The sequence below is a fragment of the Chiloscyllium plagiosum genome, unplaced genomic scaffold (assembly GCF_037043375.1).
Source record: "Chiloscyllium plagiosum isolate Xiang-an unplaced genomic scaffold, Cpla_swu_hap1 HiC_scaffold_18, whole genome shotgun sequence".
In the NCBI taxonomy this organism is placed as follows: domain Eukaryota; kingdom Metazoa; phylum Chordata; class Chondrichthyes; order Orectolobiformes; family Hemiscylliidae; genus Chiloscyllium; species Chiloscyllium plagiosum.
In genome coordinates, this window is record NW_028270156.1 from 97,839,141 (window position 1) to 97,860,889 (window position 21,749).

Here is a 21,749-nt window from a genome sequence, read left to right on the forward strand (position 1 = left end):
AGCGGTATTGCATGGGGTTGGGGGGACAGCGTTGCACAGGGTTGGGGGAACAGTGTTGCACGGGGTTGCGGGGATGTGGTTGGAGGGAATGGTGATGCATGGGGTTTGGGGGAACGGCATTGTGGGGGTACGACGTTGCACGGGGTTAGGGGGAACGGCGTTGGGGGAACGGTGTTGCACGGGGTTGGGTGGAACGGCATTGCGCGGGATTGGGGGAACGGCGTTGCGCGGGATTGAGGGAACGGCGTTGCGCGGGGTTGGGGGGGAACGGCGTTGCACGGGGTTTGGGGGGAACGGCGTCGCACGGGGTTGGGGGGGAACGGCGTCGCACGGGGTTGGGGGGGAACGGCGTCGCACGGGGTTGGGGGGGAACGGCGTCGCACGGGGTTGGGGGGGAACGGCGTCGCACGGGGTTGGGGGAACGGCGTTGCACGGGGTTGGGGGGAGAACGGTGTTGCACGGGGTTGGGGTGGAACAGCGTTGCACGTGGTTGGGGGGGAACGGCGTTGCACGGGGTTGGGGGGGAACGGCGTGGCACGGGGTTGGGGGGAACAGCGTTGCACGGGGTTGGGGGGGAACGGCGTTGCACGGGGTTGGGGGAACAGCGTTGCACGGGGTTGGGGGGGAACGGCGTTGCACGGGGTTGGGGGGGAACGGCGTGGCACGGGGTTGGGGGGGAACGGCGTTGCACGGGGTTGGGGGGGAACGGCGTTGCACGGGGTTGGGGGGGAACGGCGTTGCACGGGGTTGGGGGGAACGGCGTTGCACGGGGTTGGGGGGGAACGGCGTTGCACGGGGTTGGGGGGGAACGGCGTTGCACGGGGTTGGTGGGAAGGGCGTTGCACGGGGTTGGGGGGAGAACGGTGTTGCACGGGATTAGGGGGGAACGGTGTTGCACGGGGTTGGTGGGGAACGGTGTTGCACGGGGTTGGGGGGAACGGCGTTGCACGGGGTTGGGGGGGAACGGCGTTGCACGGGGTTGGGGGGGAACGGCGTTGCACGGGGTTGGGGGGAAGGGCGTTGCACGGGGTTGGGGGGAGAACGGTGTTGCACGGGATTGGGGGGGAACCGTGTTGCACGGGGTTGCGGGGAACCGTGTTGCACGGGGTTGGGGGGAACCGTGTTGCACGGGGTTGGGGGGGAACCGTGTTGCACGGGGTTGGGGGGGAACGGCGTTGCACGGGGTTGGGGGGGAACGGCGTTGCACGGGGTTGGGGGGAGAACGGTGTTGCACGGGATTGGGGGGGAACGGCGTTGCACGGGGTTGGGGGGGAACGGCGTTGCACGGGGTTGGGGGGAACGGCGTTGCACGGGGTTGGGGGGGAACGGCGTTGCACGGGGTTGGGGGGGGAACGGTGTTGCACGGGATTAGGGGGGAACGGTGTTGCACGGGGTTGGGGGTGAACGGTGTTGCACGGGGTTGGGGGGGGAACGGTGTTGCACGGGGTTGGGGGGGAACCGTGTTGCACGGGGTTGGGGGGAACGGCGTTGCACGGGGTTGGGGGAGAACGGCGTTGCACGGGGTTGGGGGGGAACGGCGTTGCACGGGGTTGGGGGGGGAACGGTGTTGCACGGGATTAGGGGGGAACGGTGTTGCACGGTGTTGGGGGGGAACCGTGTTGCACGGGGTTGGGGGGGAACGGCGTTGCACGGGGTTGGGGGGATGGAGATGGGGATGGCGTGGGACGGGTATGGGGAGAAACAGCGTTGCACAGGATTGGGGGAACAGCGTTGCATGGGGTTGGGGGGACGGAATTGCACGGGGTTGGGGTGAACGGCGTTGCACAGAGTTGGGGGAAAAGGCGTTGCACTGGGTTGTGGGGGTGGTGTTGCACGGGGTTGAGGGGAACGGGGTTGTGTGGCGGGACACGGCATTGCACAGGGTTGGGGCAACAACGTTGGACGGGGATGCGGGGACAGTGTTGCACAGGGTTGGGTGGAACGGTGTTGCACGGTGTTGTGGGGACGGCGTTGCACAGGTTTGGGGGATGTGGTTGGTGTAATGGTGATGCACGGGGTTGGGGGGTCGGAGTTGGGGGAATGGTATTGGGGGGTAGGGGGTTGCACAGGGTTTGGGGAACGGCATTGGGAGAACGGCGTTGCACCGGGTTGGGGGAATGGCGTTGCACGGGTTTGGGGGGAACGGCATTGGGGGTATGGCGTTGCACGAGATTGGGGGGGCGAAAGGCGTTGTACGGGGTTTGGGGAAACGGTGTTGCACGGGGTTGAGGGGGAACGGCGTAACACGGTTTTGGGGGGATGGGGATGGGGGAACGGCGTGGGATGGGTTTGGGGGGAATTGCGTTGCACGGGGTTGCGGGCGAACGGCGTTGGGGGGAACAGTGTTGCATGTGGTGGGGGGAAACAGTGTTGTATGGGGTTGGGGGGAACGGCGTCGCACTGGGTTGTGGGGGCGGTGTTGCACGGTGTTGAGGCAATGGCGTTGCACGATGTTGGGTGACAGGCTTGGGAGGAACGGCATTGCACAAGGTTGTGGGGAGGGTTTTACACAGGGTTGGAGGGATGTGGTTGGAGGGAATGGTGATGCACGAGGTTGGGGGGTCGGGGTTGGGGGGACCAGCATTGGGGGGTATGGCACTGCACGGGTTGGGCGGAACGGCGTTGCACAGGATTGAAGGGAGTGGCATTGCACAGGGTTGGGGTGAACGGTGTTGGGGGGAAACAGTGTTGCACGGGGTTGGGGGGACGGGGTTGGGGGGAACGGCGTTGTATGGGGTTGGGGGACAGGGTTGGGGGGAATGGCGTTGTACGGGGTTGGGGGACAGGGTTGGGGGGAACGGCGTTGTATGGGGTTGGGGGACAGGGTTGGGGGGAACGGCGTTGTACGGGGTTGGGGGACAGGGTTGGGGGGAACGGCGTTGTACGGGGTTGGGGGACAGGGTTGGGGGAAAGGGGTTGGGGGGAACGGCGTTGAACAGGGTTGGGGGGACGGGATTGGGGAAACGGGGTTGTGGTGGAGGGAATGGCATTGCACAGGGTTGGGGGGACGGCGTTGCACAGTGTTGGGAGGATGGGGTTGGGGGGACCGGCATTGGGGGGTGTTGGGGGGGCCGGGTTGCACGGAGTTGGGGGTGAACGGCGTTGCACGGGGTTGGGGGAACGGCGTTGCACTGGGTTAGGGGGAACGGCGTTGCACGGGGTTGGGGGAACGGCGTTGCACTGGGTTAGGGGGAACGGCATTGCACGGGTTTGGGGGGGGAACAGCGTTTCACGGTGCTGGGGGGAACGGCGTTTCACGGGGTTGGGGGGACGGGGTTGACGGGGAACGGGGTTGCACAGTATTGGGGGGACGGGGTTGGGGGGAACGGGGTTGCGCAGGGTTGGTGGGACAGGGTTGGGGGAACGGCGTTGCACGGGGTTGGGGGACAGGGTTGGGGGGGAACGGCGTTGCACGGGGTTGGGGGACAGGGTTAGGGGGGAACGGCGTTGCACGGGGTTGGGGGAAAGGGTTGGGGGGGAACGGCGTTGCACGGGGTTGGGGGGATGGGATTGGGCGAACGGGGTTGTGGTGGGGGGAACGGCATTGCACGGGTTTGTGGGGGAACAGCGTTTCACGAGGTTGGGGGATGGGGTTGCACGGGGTTGGGGGTGAATGGCGTTTCACGAGGTTGGGGAACGGCGTTGCACTGGGTTAGGGGGAATGGCATTGCACGGGGCTGGGGGGGGAACAGCGTTTCACGGTGCTGGGGGGAACGGCGTTTCACGGGGTTGGGGGGACGGGGTTGAGGGAGAACGGGGTTGGACAGTATTGGGCGGACAGGGTTGGGGGGAATGGGGTTGCGCGGGGTTGGGGGGACAAGGTTGGGGGGAACGGGGTTGCGCGGGGTTGGGGGGACAGGGTTGGGGGAACGGCGTTGCACGGGGTTGGGGGACAGGGTTGGGGGGGACGGCATTGGGGGGAACGGCATTTCACGAGGTTGGGGGGACGGGGTTGCACGGGGTTGGGGGTGAATGGCGATGCATGGGTTAGGGGGAACGGCGTTGCACTGGGTTGGGGGAACGGCGATGCATGAGTTAGGGGGAACGGCGATGCACGGGTTAGGGGGAACAGCGTTGCACTAGGTTGGGGGGAACGGCGTTGCACTGGGTTGGGGGGAACGGCGTTGCACGGGGTTGTGGGGATGGGGCTGAGGGGGAACAGGGTTGCTCAGTGTTGGGGGACGGGGTTGGGTGGGGACGGGGTTGGGGAGAACAGGTATGGGCGGGGACGGCGTTGCACTGGGTTGGGGGGACGGCGTTGCACGGGGTTGGGGGGGAACGGGGTTGGGGGTAATGGGGTTGCACAGGGTTGGGGGGATGGGGTTGGGTGGGGATGGGGTTGGGGGAATGGTTTTGGGCGGGGACGGCATTGCACAGGGTTGGGGGAACGGGGTTGGGGGGTCATTGCATGGGGTTGGACGGGGACGGAGTTGGAGGAACGGGGTTGCACAGAGTTGGGGGAATGGGGTTGGGGGGAACAGCATTGCACAGTGTTGGGGGACGGGTTTGGGCGGGGATGGCATTGCACGGTGTTGGGCGGGTACAGGGATGGGGGAACGTGGTTGGGGGGGAACGGCGTTGCACGGGATTGGGGTACGGGGTTGGGAGGGCGGCGTTGTGGGGGACGGGGTTGGGGGGACGGTGTCAGACGTGGTTGATGGGAGCAGCGTTGGACGCGGTTGGGGGTGGGTGGGGAGACAGGAGCCCCCTGTAAATTGAGATACATCCCACCCAGCCCCTCAGCGTCCCCTGTACACACTGACACATTCCCCCTCCTCAACCCCCCACCTCGGAGCCCCCTGGAAACACTGACACATTCCCCTCCGCCCACCCCTCTCGGAGCCCCCTGGAAACACTGACACATTCCTCTGGTGTATTAATCCGTTCCTGAAAGTTAGTGTCAACATCCCCACAATCACGCTAAATCAGCTTCTATCAAGCTCCCACTCACAATGAAAGCAATTGCTCCCTCTACAAATGGGTGAAATGAACAATCCAAATGATACCCTTCCATTTCCTACACCAAAGCAGTGACTACTCTTCAAGCTGACAATCTGGGCCTCCAATTAATCTCTCTGTTCTAGGAATTCACTGAGTAAATATTAAAGAAATATCCATTATGAACCTGACAGACCACTTTTCAGGGATTCCCCCTGAGGGAGAATGTGTATATTGGGTATCTCCTGAATTGTCCCAACTGCTGGAAGTGTTTCTCCATCGAGATCCTCTGATTCAGAGTCCAGAAGCCGGGGTGTGTGGAAGGACAGGACTGTGAGAGCTATTGTATAACACATCTGACTGTGTCAGTCACAAAAATAAATCTCTCGGTTTGAATCCTGTCATGGTCAGTGAAGATCAGTAATGGACGTCTGATTCCCTGTCTGGGAGAAAACCTTGCTATTTTGCAAGATCAGCATTTTAAATTGAATATTCCCATGTATCAGAACTGCCTCCAGAGTCAGCGATGAACAATGGGCCCTAATTTACACCCAGACATCAATGAGACTCAGAAAGAGTCCTTGCTGTTTCAATAGCGCAATCACAGTGCCACAGCCAAGCCAAGCAAATGAGGGGATTGTTTCTCCCAAAAAAACTTTAGCAACACAGACAGAACGATACCATTTAGCCCCAGGAGCCTGACTGCAGCTTAATAACATTCTTTGTTCTGATTAAAAGATTGTAGGCAGCACGTGGCACAGTGGTTAGAACTGCTGCCTCACAACGCCAGAGACCCGGGTTCATTTGCCGCCTTAGGCGACTGACTGTGCAAACTCCACCCATTCTCCCTGTGTCTGCATGGGTTTCCTCTGGGTGCTTGGGTTTCTTTCCACAGTCACAAAGATGTGCAGGTTAGCTGAATTGGCCATGCTGAATTGGCCGTAGTGTTAGATGTAGGAGAATGGGTCTGGGTGGTTTGCGCTTCGACGGGTCAGTGTGGACTTGTTGGGCCGAAGGGCCTGTTTCCACACTGTAAGTAATCTAATCTAATCAAATGCAAAACATTAACTCTGCTTGTCTCTCTCTACATTAGCTGCCGGTCTGTTTCAAATTTCCAGCAGCCACAGCATTTGTGTTCATTTTAGTAACATCATCGTTAACTTTTCAGAACTCACCCAGTTTCTGCAACATCTTTTGATCCACTTAGTATTGCAAACATTGCAAATTATTCTCTGGAATGTAGTCAGTGATTCCATTCTTGAGGTGGAAATGATCACAGATTCCCAGGTGTTTGAGTGAAGTCATTTCTCCTTATCTCAGTCACTCAGGCTGCTCTCCAGTCCTGAGACTGTGACCCATCGTAGATTCCTATCAGCAGAGACAGCTGCCAACATCAATCCTGCCAATCTCTTTGGTCATAATATCCAATTCAATGAAAACACCTCTTATCACATGCAGTACAGGATATCTGAATCTCACCCACTTATTCAACAATCTCCAGAACCAGGAATAAGTTGTTGCCCCTCTGTTACAAACACTCTGATGGCAACGTGTGCTTCCTTCAGTGAGGAAAACAAATTTGCACCAATCCGGGTCTATCTGTCTGCCTGAGGTTCCAATAAGTGCATTGATGGAAATCACATTGGAAAACCAAATCCCTTTCCAGGTGTTTAAATCAATTCATGCAGAATTTACACAGGAAATCTGCATTATTGGGAGCATAATCTTATTAGTGACAGTCTGTTGCACACAGCAACATGATCCTCTCACAAACACACGCTATTGTTTTATGTTGAAATTGAAATATTAAGCTAAAAAGGTTATGTAAACAATCTACTGCTTGTCACTTTAATGAACGACCTTTCTGATAAGGTAATGCTCAAAGTGTTATAAAGTTGAAGGTGTGTACTCTATCTTTAAGAGGAAGAGAACACTCTTCTGAACTGTGTACTGTATATGACTAGCCAGCAAGCCAAAGTGTACTGGGAAAAGAAACAAATGTAACATTTGGCTGTGAAATATAGACCTATGTTGGTTGCTGTTTTGACAAAATTCAAATTTAACCTATCAGTTTAAATTATACCCCAAGATTCTAAAACCCAATTGAGTTTGAATTTATTGTTTTGCCAGCATCAAGCCAATGAGATGATCTGATGGGGGCGTATAAAATGTGGACATTTTAAAAATTGGTCAGAGAGTAACTGCTGTCTGGGAGAGTCAACATCTTGCTCACCAATAAATTAGGAAAGTCTCTCAATCAAAGGGTACCTTTTCATATGAAACATACTCGGAGTAAAAGAAGACAACGACGACCCAGGGAGATCCTCAGCCAGAAGCAGAAAGACACAAAATTCACGAGTCACTGTGTGGGTTCGATATTAAATTGATGTAATTTTAATAAGTGTCTTACTGAAATAACGTATAGTTATAGAGCTGGAGGCAGATAATATGCAGTGAAGAGAAAGGGAGAGCTTAGATTTATGAATAGTTGTTTAATATTCACTTTGAGTTAAAAATAGATTAATGCTATTTTCTTTAAATAGTGGAATGTGTGAGTTTTCTGTCACTCAGACTTTAACAGATTATGTGGGGAGGTGAACTTTTCTGGGTGTTTGGTTTAACTAACAGAGGGGGGTCACCGTCATGTTGTAACAAAAGAAACACGACAAAGAACAGTACAGCACAGGAGCGGGCCCTTCAGCCCAGAATGTTGTGCTGAATGTGACACCAAATTAAACTCATCCTTTCTTCCTATCTTTGTTCCATATCCTTGTATATTCACATGCTCACCCAAAAACCCCTTAAACAACCCTCTCATTTCTGCCTCCTCCACCATCCCTGGCAACATGTTCCAGATTCCGACCACTCTCTGTGGAAAACATATTACCCCTCACATCTCCTTTGAGCTCTCCCCCTCTCACCTTAAATGCACATTCTCTAGTAAAGATATTTCAACTCTGGGTAAAACATTTTGACCAGCAACCTTGTGCATCTCATGGCGCTGCGCTGACTGTCCCTAATTAGGTCATTCTTTACTAAATGCACATAAATCCTATCTGTAAAAATTCTGTCCAAAGCTTCCCAACCACTGAGGCGAGACTCACCAGGCTATAACTTCCTGGATTGTCCCTATTTCCCTTCTTGAAGAGAGGAACACCATAAGCTACTCACCAGTCCTCTGCGACCTTTCCGGTGGCAAGTGAGGACTCAAAAATCATGTTCAAGACCCCAAAAATCTCCTGTCTTGCCTTTCTCAATAACCTGGGGTAGCTACTGTCGGATCCTCGGGATTAATCCACTTTAATGCTGTTCAAGAAATCTAATGCTTCTTTCTCGACCTCAAAAATACCCGAGCACATTAGCATACTCCACACAAATCTCATTATCCCCAATATTCTTTTCCTGGGTGAATGCCGATGCAAAGTAATTATTTAGGATCTCGTCCACTTCCACTGACTTCAAGCACAAGTTCCTTCCTTTAGTCTTGACTGGCCCGACTTCTTTCCAAGTTATGTGGAAGCTGTGGAAAGAGTGCAGAGTAGATTTACTAGGATATTGCCTGGTATGAAAGGAAGGTCTTACAAGGAAAGGCTGAGGGAATGGAGGCTGTTTTAGTTGGAAAGAAGAAGGTCGAGAGGTGACTTAATTGCCTGCAACAGTAGTAGAATTGCCGACGCAAATGGCATTTAAATGGGCATTGGACATACATATGGGTAATATTGGAAGGTTGTAGGTTAGATAGGCATCAGATTATTTTCAAAGGTCGGTGCAACATTGAGGGCCAAAAGGCCTGTACTGCGCTGTAACGATCCATGTTCACATCCTCTTGTGGCTAATTATCTCCAGAACGATTTGGGATGCTCTTTAACCTTCCTTGCGAAGGGCATGCCCCTCCTTGCTCTGCTCATTCCCTGTTCAGGTTCCTTCCAGCTTTTGTTTTTTTACGTTCATCACATGCCATGCCCGATTCTAGCTTCCCAAACCTTGCATAGGCTTGTTTTTTCCCCTTTTGACTAAATTCCCAGCCTCCCTTGTTATCCAAGGGGCCTTACATTACCAGCCTTATCCCTCCTCCTTACTGGAACATGCTGGTCGTGAACTCCAATCAGCAAGCCTTTAACTAACTCCCACGTGCCCAATATGGCATTGTCTGATGACAGCTCCTCCCAATTAACACTCCCCAGATCCTGCCTAATACTGACATCATTTGCAATCCCACAATTTAGAAACATCCCATTTATTCGTAGCTGCCTGAAAAAAAACTTACGTTGTGATCACTGTTTCCAAAATGGTCTCCCACTGAAAGGTCAGTCACCTGGCCAGGCTCATTCAGCAATATAAGGTCCACTATGGCCCCTACCCCTCCTTTACACTACTATTTCAAGAAACCCTCTTGGATACACTTAATAAACTCTGCACCGTCTCAGCCTCTTGCTCTAAAGTAGTGCCAGCAAATGGTGGGGAAGTTAAAGACACTTTGAGAACTCTGTTGTTATTGCCTCTGCCGAGATATTCTGCCAAGATATTTGTACCTCGAGGTATTGTTGGCAGATTGAGGGTCCTATAGCATAATCCCATTAACTGCATCCTTCTTATCCACATTGCCTCAGTGGGCGAGCCCCTCCAATATGTCCTGAGTGCAGACATAACATTCACCCGATTGGTAATGCAACTCCTCCACCTCTTTTACCCTCCTCTCCATCTCATCTGAAACAATGAAACCCTGGAATATTGAGCAGCCAGTCCTATCCTTCTCCAAACCAAATCTCTGGAATGGCCACAATATCGGATCTGTGCTCATCTACCTTAACTATGTTGCGCCTTGTGTTGAAATTAACACAATCAGCCCATTCGTACAATGGTGTTCATTTCTCTGTATTTCCTTTCTGATTGACTCGTATACATCTTCCGACCTTCCTTACCCCCCATGTGCTGCCCTGCTGCTGTGATTCCCAGGACCTTGCCATTCTAGGTTAAACCCTTCCCTTGTAGCAGGAACAAGCCTCCCAGTGAGGATATCAGTTCCCCTCTAGTTCAGGTCCCAATTATTCAAGATCCTGAAACTCTTCCCCCTATACCAGCTCTTCAGCCATGCATTCATCTCTGCTATCTTTCAATTCCTTGTCTCACAAGCACATGGGACTGGTGGTAACGCAATGATTACTAGCCTCAAGGTTCTGCTTTTCAGTCGTTCCCTACTTCCTGTGCTTACTCCTCAGGATCTCATCCCTCTTTCTACTCGTGTCGTTGGTAGCAATGACCTCTGGCCTCCCATTCTCCCAATTCAGAATTTCAAGCAAATGCTCAGAGATGTCCTTGACCCAGGCACCAGGGATACAACAGTCTCAGACGCAGCCACAGTAACACCTGTCTATGCCCCCAACTAGTGCTTCTCCTCCCATTTTCGCTCCCTTGGATTTTGCCCGACCTTGGTCTACAGCACAGTCAGTTATAGAGTCATAGAGTCCTACAGCACAGAGAGAGGCCCTAAGGGCCAGACTGATCCCTGGCAACCATAATGTCCATCTATGGTCACCCCATTTCCCTGCCCATGCCCCATCTCCTTCTAATCCTTTCCTATCCATGTATTTGTCCAAATGCCTTTTAAATGTTGTTAATGTACCTGCCTCAGCCACTTCCACTGACAGCTCATTCCGTATGAGAATCAGCATCTGTGTAAAAAAGTTGCTGCTAACGTTCCCTTTTATTCTTTCCCCTCTAACGTTAAACTGATGCCCTCTAGTCCTCAATTCTTCAACCCTGGGAAAAAGACTGAATGCATTCACCCTATCCATGCCTCTCATGATCATATACATTTCTATAAGATCTCCCTTATGTCTCCTGTCCTCTGAAGAAAAATGTCCCAGCTTGTCCAACCTCTTCCGATAACTCAAGCCATTGAGTATTATAGACCTGGCTACCGCTGTGCTACTCCCCTGAGAAGCTATCCCCAACAATACACCAGCTCTCTCTCCTTAAACATCCCGCATCCAACCCCATCTTTGTCCCCTGTACGATCCTCAGTTTCCTGCTCTTGCTCCAACCCAACCACGCGGACACCCACCTACCTGATGGAACCTGGATGCTTGGACAGGACAAGATCATGGGTGTTTTTAAACGCAATGAATGGAATTCTGAAATTATATTTGGACTGAATGTAATGTAGAGCAGCGTGAAATGGAGGTGGATGACTTACGTGACTTGCTGTAAGGATACTGACAGTAGAACCTGAGGCGATCGTGAGTATACGGAGGTAGAATGTGGGAAACGAGCTGGGACTGTATTGGAGTAGTCATGGAGAGAGGGAACAAATGCTGGATGGAGGGTTTCAGCAGCTGACGGCCTGACACTGAGGTGAACCATCGGAAACTGTGCAAGTGGCCACCATCTAATAGGACAGAGAAACTGATCCATCGGCCTGAAACTGACTGACCACGTGGCTGTCAATGAATCTAATACAAGTGAATGGAAACATTGCTCAGAGTCTGTTTCTGTAACATTCAACACAACCAGGAAATGGAAAGTGAATAATGAGCTGAAAACAAGGCCACTGCTCTGTTAGAGTCAAAATCATTCAATGTTCAGTCACTGAATATTCTCACCTGCAGAAAGGAATCTCCCAGAATCACAGCAGAAGGAGAAAACAAACTTGGCAGAGACAGAATGAAGCCACCGCCTGCATCACAACAGCTCAGAACAAAGAGGCTGAATTCTCAATCAACTGACAAGCAATACAGATACTTTCAGAGTTACAGATAGAGTTCAGAATTATTCAGGAAACAGACTTACCAGATACATTGGTAGGTGGTGTGTGCCAGAAATCCATGAAATAGCTTTGTGATGTGCCATTTTTTCGTTGAGAAATGATTCTTTGTTTTCGCTAAGAAGAGCAGATGCATAGTTCACTGATTATTAGATTTACAGACAAAGGAAACCTGATCAAGGACTCACAGGTCAATTACACTGTTAGTGACAGTCCATCGCACACAACAACAGCCTGTTACACAGAGAACAGAACAGATTCTAGTTTAACAGAGACACTCTCACAATGAACATCTGCTGCTTTAATAAAAATGTTACCTGTTTGAAGAAAAGGAACATATCAACAATACAGCGAGACTTTTAAACTGCCCAATGTAACTGTGGAGTTTTTACCCAATTCAGTGATCACTGTTTCTATGTATTTTGAAGCTATTTTGAGCAGGGTATCTATCGTGGGTCAGTGTGGACTTGCTGGACTAAGGGCCTGTTTCCACACTGGAGGGATACTATTCAATATAATTATCAACCTGTCCCACAGCAGGATGGGTAAGGCCCGAGGGGAGTCTGAACTGGGGAGGGGTTGTGTCCCACAGCAGGATGGATAAGGCTCGAGGGGAGTCTGAACTGGGGAGGGGTTGTGTCCCACAGCAGGATGGGTAAGGCCCGAGGGGATCTGTACTGGGGAGGGGTTGTGTCCCACAGCTGGATGGGGAAGGCTCGAGGGGAGTCTGTACCGGGGAGGGGTTGTGACCCACAGCAGGATGGGTAAGGCCCGAGGGGATCTGTACTGGGGAGGGGTTGTGTCCCACAGCAGGATGGGTAAGGCCCGAGGGGAGTCTGAACTGGGGAGGGGTTGTGTCCCACAGCAGGATGGGTAAGGCCCGAGGGGAGTCTGAACTGGGGAGGGGTTGTGTCCCACAGCTGGATGGGTAAGGCCCGAGGGGAGTCTGTACCGGGGAGGGGTTGTGTCCCACAGCTGGATGGGTAAGGCCCGAGGGGAGTCTGAACTGGGGAGGGGTTGTGTCCCACAGCAGGATGGGTAAGGCCCAAGGGGAGTCTGAACTGGGGAGGGGTTGTGTCCCACAGCTGGATGGGGAAGGCTCGAGGGGAGTCTGAACTGGGGAGGGGTTGTGTCCCACAGCTGGATGGGGAAGGCTCGAGGGGAGTCTGTACCGGGCAGGGGTTGTGTCCCACAGCAGGATGGGTAAGGCCCGAGGGGAGTCTGTACCGGGGAGGGGTTGTGTCCCACAGCAGGATGGGTAAGGCCCGAGGGGAGTCTGAACTGGGGAGGGGTTGTGTCCCACAGCTGGATGGGGAAGGCTCGAGGGGAGTCTGAACTGGGGAGGGGTTGTGTCCCAGAGCTGGATGGGGAAGGCTCGAGGGGAGTCTGACCTGGGGAGGGGTTGTGTTCCACAGCAGGATGGGGAAGGCCCGAGGGGAGTCTGTCCCGGGAAGGGGTTGTGTTCCACAGCAGGATGGATAAGGCTCGAGGGGAGTCTGACCTGGGGAGGGGTTGTGTTCCACAGCAGGATGGGGAAGGCTCGAGGGGAGTCTGAACTGGGGAGGGGTTGTGTCCCACAGCTGGATGGGGAAGGCTCGAGGGGAGTCTGTACCGGGCAGGGGTTGTGTCCCACAGCAGGATGGGTAAGGCCCGAGGGGAGTCTGTACCGGGGAGGGGTTGTGTCCCACAGCAGGATGGGTAAGGCCCGAGGGGAGTCTGAACTGGGGAGGGGTTGTGTCCCAGAGCTGGATGGGGAAGGTTCGAGGGGAGTCTGACCTGGGGAGGGGTTGTGTCCCACAGCTGGATGGGGAAGGCTCGAGGGGAGTCTGAACTGGGGAGGGGTTGTGTCCCACAGCTGGATGGGGAAGGCTCGAGGGGAGTCTGACCTGGGGAGGGGTTGTGTTCCACAGCAGGATGGGGAAGGCCCGAGGGGAGTCTGTCCCGGGAAGGGGTTGTGTTCCACAGCAGGATGGATAAGGCTCGAGGGGAGTCTGAACTGGGGAGGGGTTGTGTCCCACAGCAGGATGGGGAAGGCTCGAGGGGAGTCTGACCTGGGGAGGGGTTGTGTTCCACAGCAGGATGGGGAAGGCTCGAGGGGAGTCTGAACTGGGGAGGGGTTGTGTCCCACAGCTGGATGGGGAAGGCTCGAGGGGAGTCTGACCTGGGGAGGGGTTGTGTTCCACAGCAGGATGGGGAAGGCCCGAGGGGAGTCTGTCCCGGGAAGGGGTTGTGTTCCACAGCAGGATGGATAAGGCTCGAGGGGAGTCTGAACTGGGGAGGGGTTGTGTCCCACAGCAGGATGGATAAGGCTCGAGGGGAGTCTGAACTGGGGAGGGGTTGTGTCCCACAGCAGGATGGTTAAGGCCAGTCAAGAGTCTATACTGGGGAGCGGTTGTGTCCCACGGCAGGAAGGGTGAGGCCCGAGGGTACTCTGTACCAGGGAAGGTATGCGACCCAAAGCAGGACAGGTAAGGCTCAAGGGTAGACTGTACTGGGGAGGGGTTGTGTCCCATAGCCAGACGGTTAAGGCCCGAGGAGAGTCTGCACCAGGGAGAGGTTGTGTCTCACAGCAGGATGGGTAAGGCTCGAGGGGAGTCTGTTCCTCAGAGGGGTTGTATCCCACAGCAAGACGGTTAAGGCCAGAGAGTAATCTGTACTGGAGAGGGTATGCGTCCCAAATTAGGATGGGTAAGCCTCAAGGGTAGACTGTACCAGGGAGGAGTTCGGTCCCACAGCAAGATGCGAAAGGCCTGAGGACAGTCTGTACTGGGGATGGAATGTGTTGCACAGCAGAATGGGTAAGGCCAGAGGGAAAACTGTACCCAAGTGGGGTTGTGTCCAACAGCAGGGTGGGCAAGGCTCAAGATTAGACTTTCCCAGGGAGGAGTTCAGTCCCACAGCAGGATGGGTAAAGCCTAAGGGGAGTCTGTACCAGGGAGGTGTTGTGTCCCACAGCAGAATGGGTAAGGCCCGAGGGCCATCTGTACCGGTGAGGGATTGTGTCCCACAGCAGGATGGGTAATTAGATTAGATTACATTACAGTGTGGAAACAGGCCCTTCGGCCCAACAAGTCCACACCGACCCGCCGAAGCGCAACCCACCCATACCCCTACATTTACCCCTTACCTAACACTACGGGCAATTTAGCATGGCCAATTCACCTGACCTGCACATCTTTGGACTGTGGGAGGAAACCGGAGCACCCGCAGGAAACCCACACAGACACGGGGAGAACGTGCAAACTCCACACCGTCAGTCGCCTGAGGCGGGAATTGAACCCGGGTCTCTGTCGCTGTGAGGCAGCTGTGCTAACCACTGTGCCACCATGCCACCCACAAATGTCCGAGGGAAGTCTGTACCGGGGAGGGTTTGTGTCCCACAGCAGAATGGGTAAGGCCTGAGGAGTGACCGAGAGCAAAGATTTACTTAGGGAGCTGAGGGGCAACATTTTCCACAGAGGACGGTTCATATACAGAATGGACTGCCAGTGGCACATGGGAGAAACAAGAACAATTACAACATGGAAAAGACATTTGGGCAGGAACATGGAGGGGAGAAAGTTTGAAGGGCCATGGGCCAAACGCAGGGAAATGCAACTCATTCAGTTCAGGAAACCTGGCCAGCATTGGTGACTTCGGCCAGAGAGTCATGCAGCACAGAAACAGACCCTAAGTCTTGCGTTATTGGGGGAGTGGACTCTCGTGACAAGGCATGTTGTTGAGACTGAAGTAAGTTACAGAGATATGGATGGTCGTCTGGACTGGAGCAGGTTCAAACGTATGAAGTGATTGGTGAGAGGGGAGGAAAGTACAGAGATAGGAACTGTTTTTAGCATTAGAATGACTGATCCACATGACAAGCCATAGATACAGTGTGGGAGAGGGAACACAGAATGGAACATTCCCAGACAGCATTCCCACCCTCTCGTGGAAGGCCTGCTTTCCCCTCTTTTGTACTGATGCTCACTAAGACAGCACAGGCTTGGATTGATAACTGTGACACTCCCGATGTTGTCTTAGTACAACAAAACTTGCAGTAAAGGCGGTGACCGAACCTGGGGTGTGTCTGTATTGTGCTCCTCTTCCAGCACTATAGCTATGTCATGTCTTGTTAACTGATGTTTGGAGCCCTCTCATTGCTCTCTGCACTGTGAGTGATCTTACCTCACTGCAGGATTTATTGAAGGCTCCAGATCTCCCTGCCCTGTGTCTCTCTGGCTGACAAACCATCTTCAATGAGGGATGGATTAGACACCCAGCAGCTGGGAAGTCTATTAGGTCAGGACCTTCCTGAGTACCTACAGACAGATAAACAGAATTGGAAATTAGAATGATGCAGTGATGGCTACACATGTCAAATGGCACTGAGTCCGACAGAAATCTGGAACACCCCAGTCTCCATCGTCTATCTGGAGTGGAGAATTCTGTTTGCTCAGGATCTGGAGTAGCTGCAAGAGCGAGGGACACTGACAGAGGCAACAATTCGACCCACACAGTGAGGGATACCACATGGAGAGTTACTAAGTAATATCACCAGAGTGCAAGATCAAACAATTGTGCAGGAAGAAAGGGTTTTGATTCTTGTTGCACTGGGATGCGCAACTTGTGAGCAGGCGAAGTGATGGCCTATTGGCATTATTGTGGAACAATTTATCCAGAAACTCAGCAAGTGTGCTCTGGACACAGGTTCAAATCCCACCATTGCAAATGATTGAATGTGAATGAAATGCTTCAAAAAAGATGTAACTAAAAACCTGTGAGTGAGTATTAAACAATTGCTGATGTTAAGAAAAATCCACCGGGTGCATTCATGTCTTTAGTGAAGTAATCTAAGGTGGGTCTTTCCTCCAATTGTCCTCGACCCCAATAGCCCCGCCCACCTGCACATTGACCTTCTCAAGATGGCGGCTGTGAGGCCCGCACTCCCTCTTCCCTCAAACAAATGGCGGCCGTCACCCTGGGCCGCTTTCCCGACAGAGACCACCACCTCCTTATCAGGGCCTGGAGAGTCTTTTTCGGGTTTTTTCACCGATATCCGCGTCTTGTGAATTCTCTCCGCTCCTTTCTCCCAGTGAGTCTCCCACACGCCACTCTCTGAAGCCGAGCGTAGCCACACCCGGAGAAAGCTGCTCTTTGTCTCGCCGTGTCCTGGTTAATGTGACACTGCGCATGCCCTTCATAGAAACCAAACTGCGCATGCATCGAAGATTATCAGTGAGTTTATAGAGAATATTCATAACTGCATAGAATCACGGGAGAAATATTAGACATTAGCAATTGCTCTGTCGAGTTACAGTCATTGAGATGGTTCATATCCAAATAGATTTTTCCATCCAACTTAATCATACCGGCCAGGTATGTAAATTTCCAATCATTCTGGGAATTTGAAAATAAGTTTGTTACTCGAGTTGTGTAAATCGATTGGAAATATGTACATTGTCAGATTTACATCTTAACTATGTTGTCAGATTTACATCTTAACGATTTCTTTAAAACCTCACATTGTTTTATGAGAGGGGATAATACTCCACTATGTCGTGAGAATGATCAATCCTGCAAAACAGTTTACTTTCTGACCAATGCTGAAGCGTTCACTCCCGAGAATGTATTGGTCCCGCTCCTCACTCACTCTGTTTGGAGGACCGGACGCTGCTCTGTCCTCCAGTTCCGCCCCTTCCTCCCAATTGCAGTGTTGATTGTGGCGCGACTCAGCAGCTAAGCAACAGAAACATTAAGGGACAAGGGAATAAGAGAGAATCTGGATAAAGTAGACTGGAAACAAAAATTTTATGTTGGGAAGTTGATGAGCAGTGAAAGAGTTTCAAAGACATTTTACAAAGGTCTATTCCAGTGAAATGGAAGGACTGTATGAAAAGGCATACTCAGCAATGGGTATCTGAGGAAAGTGATCAAATTAGACCATAAGACCATAAGACATAGGAGTGGAAGTAAGGCCATTCGGCCCATCAAGTCAACTCCGCCATTTAATTATGGCTGATGGGCATTTCAACTTCACTTACCCACATTCTCCCCGTAGCTCTTAATTCCTTGTGACATCAAGAATTTATCAATCTCTGCCTTGAAGACATTTAGCGTCCCAGCCTCCACTGCACTCCATGGCAATGAATTCCACAGGCCCCACGCTCTGGCTGAAGAAATGTTTCCGCATTTCTGTTCTGAATTTATCCCCTCTAATTCTAAGGCAGTGCCCACCGGTCCTAGTCTCCTCACCTAACGGAAACAATTTCCGAGTGTCCACCCTTTCCAAGCCATGTATTATCTTGTAAGTTTCTATTAGATCTCCCTTAACCTTCTAAACTCCAATGAATACAATCCCAGGATCCTCAGCTATTCCTCATATGTTAGACCTACCATTCCAGGGATCATCCATGTGAATCTCCGCTGGACACGCTCTCGTGCCAGTATGCCCTTCCTGAGGTGTGAGGATCACAACTGGACACAGTACTCCAAATGGGTCCTAACCAGAGCTTTTTAAAGTCCCAGTAGCACATCGCTGTTTTTATATTCCAACCCTCTTGAGATAAATGACAACATCGCATTCGCTTTCTTAATCACGGATTCAACCTGCATGTTTACCTTGAGAGAATCCTCGACTAGCACTCCCAGATCCCTTTGTACTTTGGCTTTATGAATTTTCTCACCGTTTAGAAAGTAGTCCATGTTTGTATTCATTTTTCCAAAGTGCAAGACCTCGCATTTGCTCACGTTGAATTCCATCAGCCATTTCCTGGACCACTCTCCCAAACTGTCTAGATCCTTCTGCAGCCTCCCCACTTCCTTAGTACTACTTGCCTGTCCACCTAACTTCGTATCATCAGCAAACTTCGTTGGAATGCCCCCATCCCTTCATCCAGATCATTAATATATCATGTGACCATGCAGGTAACCATGCCTGGGATCCAATCAACAACAAGTCCAGCAGTAACTTTAGTGCAATTGCCGAATGGGCAGACTGTTCAAGTCCAAGTCGTTATCCAAGCAGCTCAGTCCTCAGTCACGCAGTCCCCTCAAGTTCAGACTTCTCAGATTTCTACTATACTTTAAAATGAAGACTCCCAGGAATCTGTGGATAGCACAACTGACTCTCAGAAACGTAGAGAAATTCTATCGAGACGGCCTTCATACAGGAAAATCCTGAATGAACATTCTTCTGATCCCCCCAGTGTGCCAAGAAATCGATGAGGAGAAATCAGAAGAAGAGACTGTCTCAACCATTACTACAACGATGATGCAGACACCCATCTATCAGATTAGCAGTGGACAATACATTGCTATGACACAGGGGGAAGCAATTCAGCTGGCCAACAATGGTACAGATTAAATGCAAGGACTCCACACATGAACAATGACCAATACAGCGACAGCCAAGGTTGGAGCAGCCATTATACAGTATGCACAGAGCCCTGATGGACCGCAAATCTTTGTGCCAGGCAGCCAAATGCTTGTTCAAGGTGCTGCTGGAGATGTCCAAACCTATCAGATCTGTAGAACTCCTAACTCCACTGCTGACCAGGGAATGGTTATGTCATCTTCACCAGTCCTGCAAAGCCAGCCCCAGAATGCTGAAGAAACCACTCGTCAACGTGAGGTCCGCCTCATGAGAAACAGGGAAGCAGCTCGAGAGTACCATCGCAAGAAGACATAGTATGTGAAATGCTTGGAGAATTGGGTTGCTGTTCTGGAAAATCAAGTTGAAAGAGAAGTCGGACAAAGTGGCCAAAAACAGCATGAAAGTAGAACTGGGAAAATGTTAAAGGTCAACCGAAAGCCACAGGAGCTATAAAGAAAAGTAATATAGAACATGAGAAAAATAAACTAGCACAGATTACAAAGACAGAAAGGAAAAGTTTATATAAATATATATAACGAGAAAAGAATGGCTAAAGTAAATGTTGGTCCTTTGGAAAATGAGAAGAAGCATTTAGTTATGGGATATCACAGTGGAGGATACTAATATCTTTCCAGTAACTAGCAAAGAGACAAAGGTAGGTGAGGATTTGGAAACTATCATTATTACAGAACAGCTAGCTTTAGACTGTTTTGAGGTAATTGAGCTAACGATAGAATAGTCTCCTCACCTTGATGGAATGCATTCCAGGGTACTAAAAGAGATGCTAGGAAAAATAGCAAATTCACTGGCAGTAATTTTCCAAAATTCACTGGAGCCTGTGGCAGTCCCAGCAGACTGCAAAACAGCAAAAGTGACACCAATGTTTTTAAAAGGAGGTAGACAAAAAGTGGGGAATTATGTACCAGTTACTTTATTCTCTGTAGTGGAAAAGATGCTTGGGTCTATTATCAAGGAAGAAATAATAGAGAATCTCGATAGAAATTGTCCCATTGTACAGACACAGCATGAGGGGCAGGTCATGCTTGACCAATCTTTTTGAATTCTATGAAGACTTTTCAAGCAAGGTAGACAACGGGGACCCAGTGGATGCGGTGTACCTGGATTGCCAAAAGACCATCAACAAGGTGCTGTGCAAGAGGCTGTTGCATAATATAAGGGTGCATGGCGTTACTGGCAGAGTATTAGCATGGATAGAAGATTGGTTGACTAATAGGAAGCAAAGTGTGGGGATAAATGAGCATTATTCTGGCTGGCAATCATTGACAATTAGTGTGCCTCAGGGATCGGTGTTGTGATTGCAATTATTTACAACTGATACAGATGATTTGGAGTTGGAACCACATGTAGGGTGTCAACGTTTGCATGTGACACTAAGATGATTAGCGGAACAAAGTGAGCGGAGGACTGTGAAACTTTGCAGAGGAACATAGATACATGGAGTGAGTGGGTAATGGTCTGTAAAATGAAATAGAATGTTTGTAAATATAAAGTTTATACTCTTTGGTTGTAGTAACATTTAAAAAAATCACTTGAATGTTAAAAAGTTGCATTATTTGCTCTGCAGAGTGACCTAAGCATCCTTCTACATGAAGGTTGGTCACCAGATACAATAATCAGTTCAGAAAGCAAATGGAATTTTGTCCTTCATTGCTGAAGGGATTGTGTTTAAAAGCAGAGGTTTTGTTTCAGCTGTATTTGGGTGTTGGCGTACTGCATGTAGTTTTTGTCTCCTTACTTGAGAAAGGATGTACTGGCACTAGAGGGGGTGCAGAGGAGGTTAACTAGGTTGATTCCAGAGTTGACAGGTTCGGCTTAACAGAGATTGAGTAGATTGGGATTATATTCATTGGAATTCAGAAGAATGAAAACATATAAAATAATGAATGGAATGGATAAAATAGAAGTAGAGAGCTGTTTCCATTGGCAGGTGAAGCTAGGACAAGAGGGCATCACCGCAAGACTAGAGGCAGCAAATTTAAGACTGAATTGACAAGGAACTCCTTGACCTCTATGGAATTCACTGCCCAGGGAAGTAGTTGGTGCTCGTTCAGAAAACGTTTTTAAAACTAGGTTAGATTTTTAAAAATGTAATTAATTAATGAACACGGCGAGAACGTGGGTAAATGGTTCTGTGTCCACGAAATGATCAGCCATGATCTTATTGAATGACAGAGCAGGCTCGAAGGGCAGGACGGCCTTCTACTGTTCCTAGATCTTAGGTTATACATCCCCCCCTCATTCGTGACTTGGAGGTGTTGGTGTTGGATTGGGATGGACAAAAGTAAAATTCACAGAACACCAGGCTATTGGTCAACAGGATTATTTGGAAGTACTAGGTTTGCTGCTTCTTCATCAGGGGGTTTTGAGATGCTGTTGTCATTTTTGTAACTCATGAACAGCAACAAAAGCCACGAAGCAATCCGCATGCTCCAGCCAACAATGCGCCCCGGGTGATTGATGTCAGCGGCGGACCAATGGAAAGGCAGGGACAGAGCTGGAGGACCTGGCGCACAGTTGGTCCTCCGACCAATCAGGGTGAATGAGGGGCGGGACTAGACTAGACCACTTGATCATCCTCGCGGTCTGTTCGGGATGTGTGGATGGAGAGCTGTTGGTAAAGATAGAAATAAACAGCAGGAGGCGGGAGGGAAATGATGTCGGTATGGGTTGAGAGGG

The 21,749-nt window shown here is 51.1% G+C and overlaps 1 long non-coding RNA gene and 1 pseudogene across 1 annotated transcript; one reads left to right on the plus strand and one right to left on the minus strand.

The window, feature by feature from the left end:
• Window positions 1-7,315: 7,315 nt before the first annotated feature.
• On the minus strand, window positions 7,316-16,001 carry LOC148147087 (uncharacterized). The gene is made up of 3 exons (XR_015760048.1): window positions 15,866-16,001; window positions 11,728-11,818; window positions 7,316-8,458 (listed from the first exon to the last, which is right to left on the minus strand). It is a non-coding gene; the product is annotated as an uncharacterized LOC148147087 (long non-coding RNA).
• A 2,609-nt stretch (window positions 16,002-18,610) lies between these two features.
• Window positions 18,611-19,505, plus strand: LOC148147088 (cyclic AMP-responsive element-binding protein 1 pseudogene; annotated as a pseudogene).
• Window positions 19,506-21,749: the final 2,244 nt, after the last annotated feature.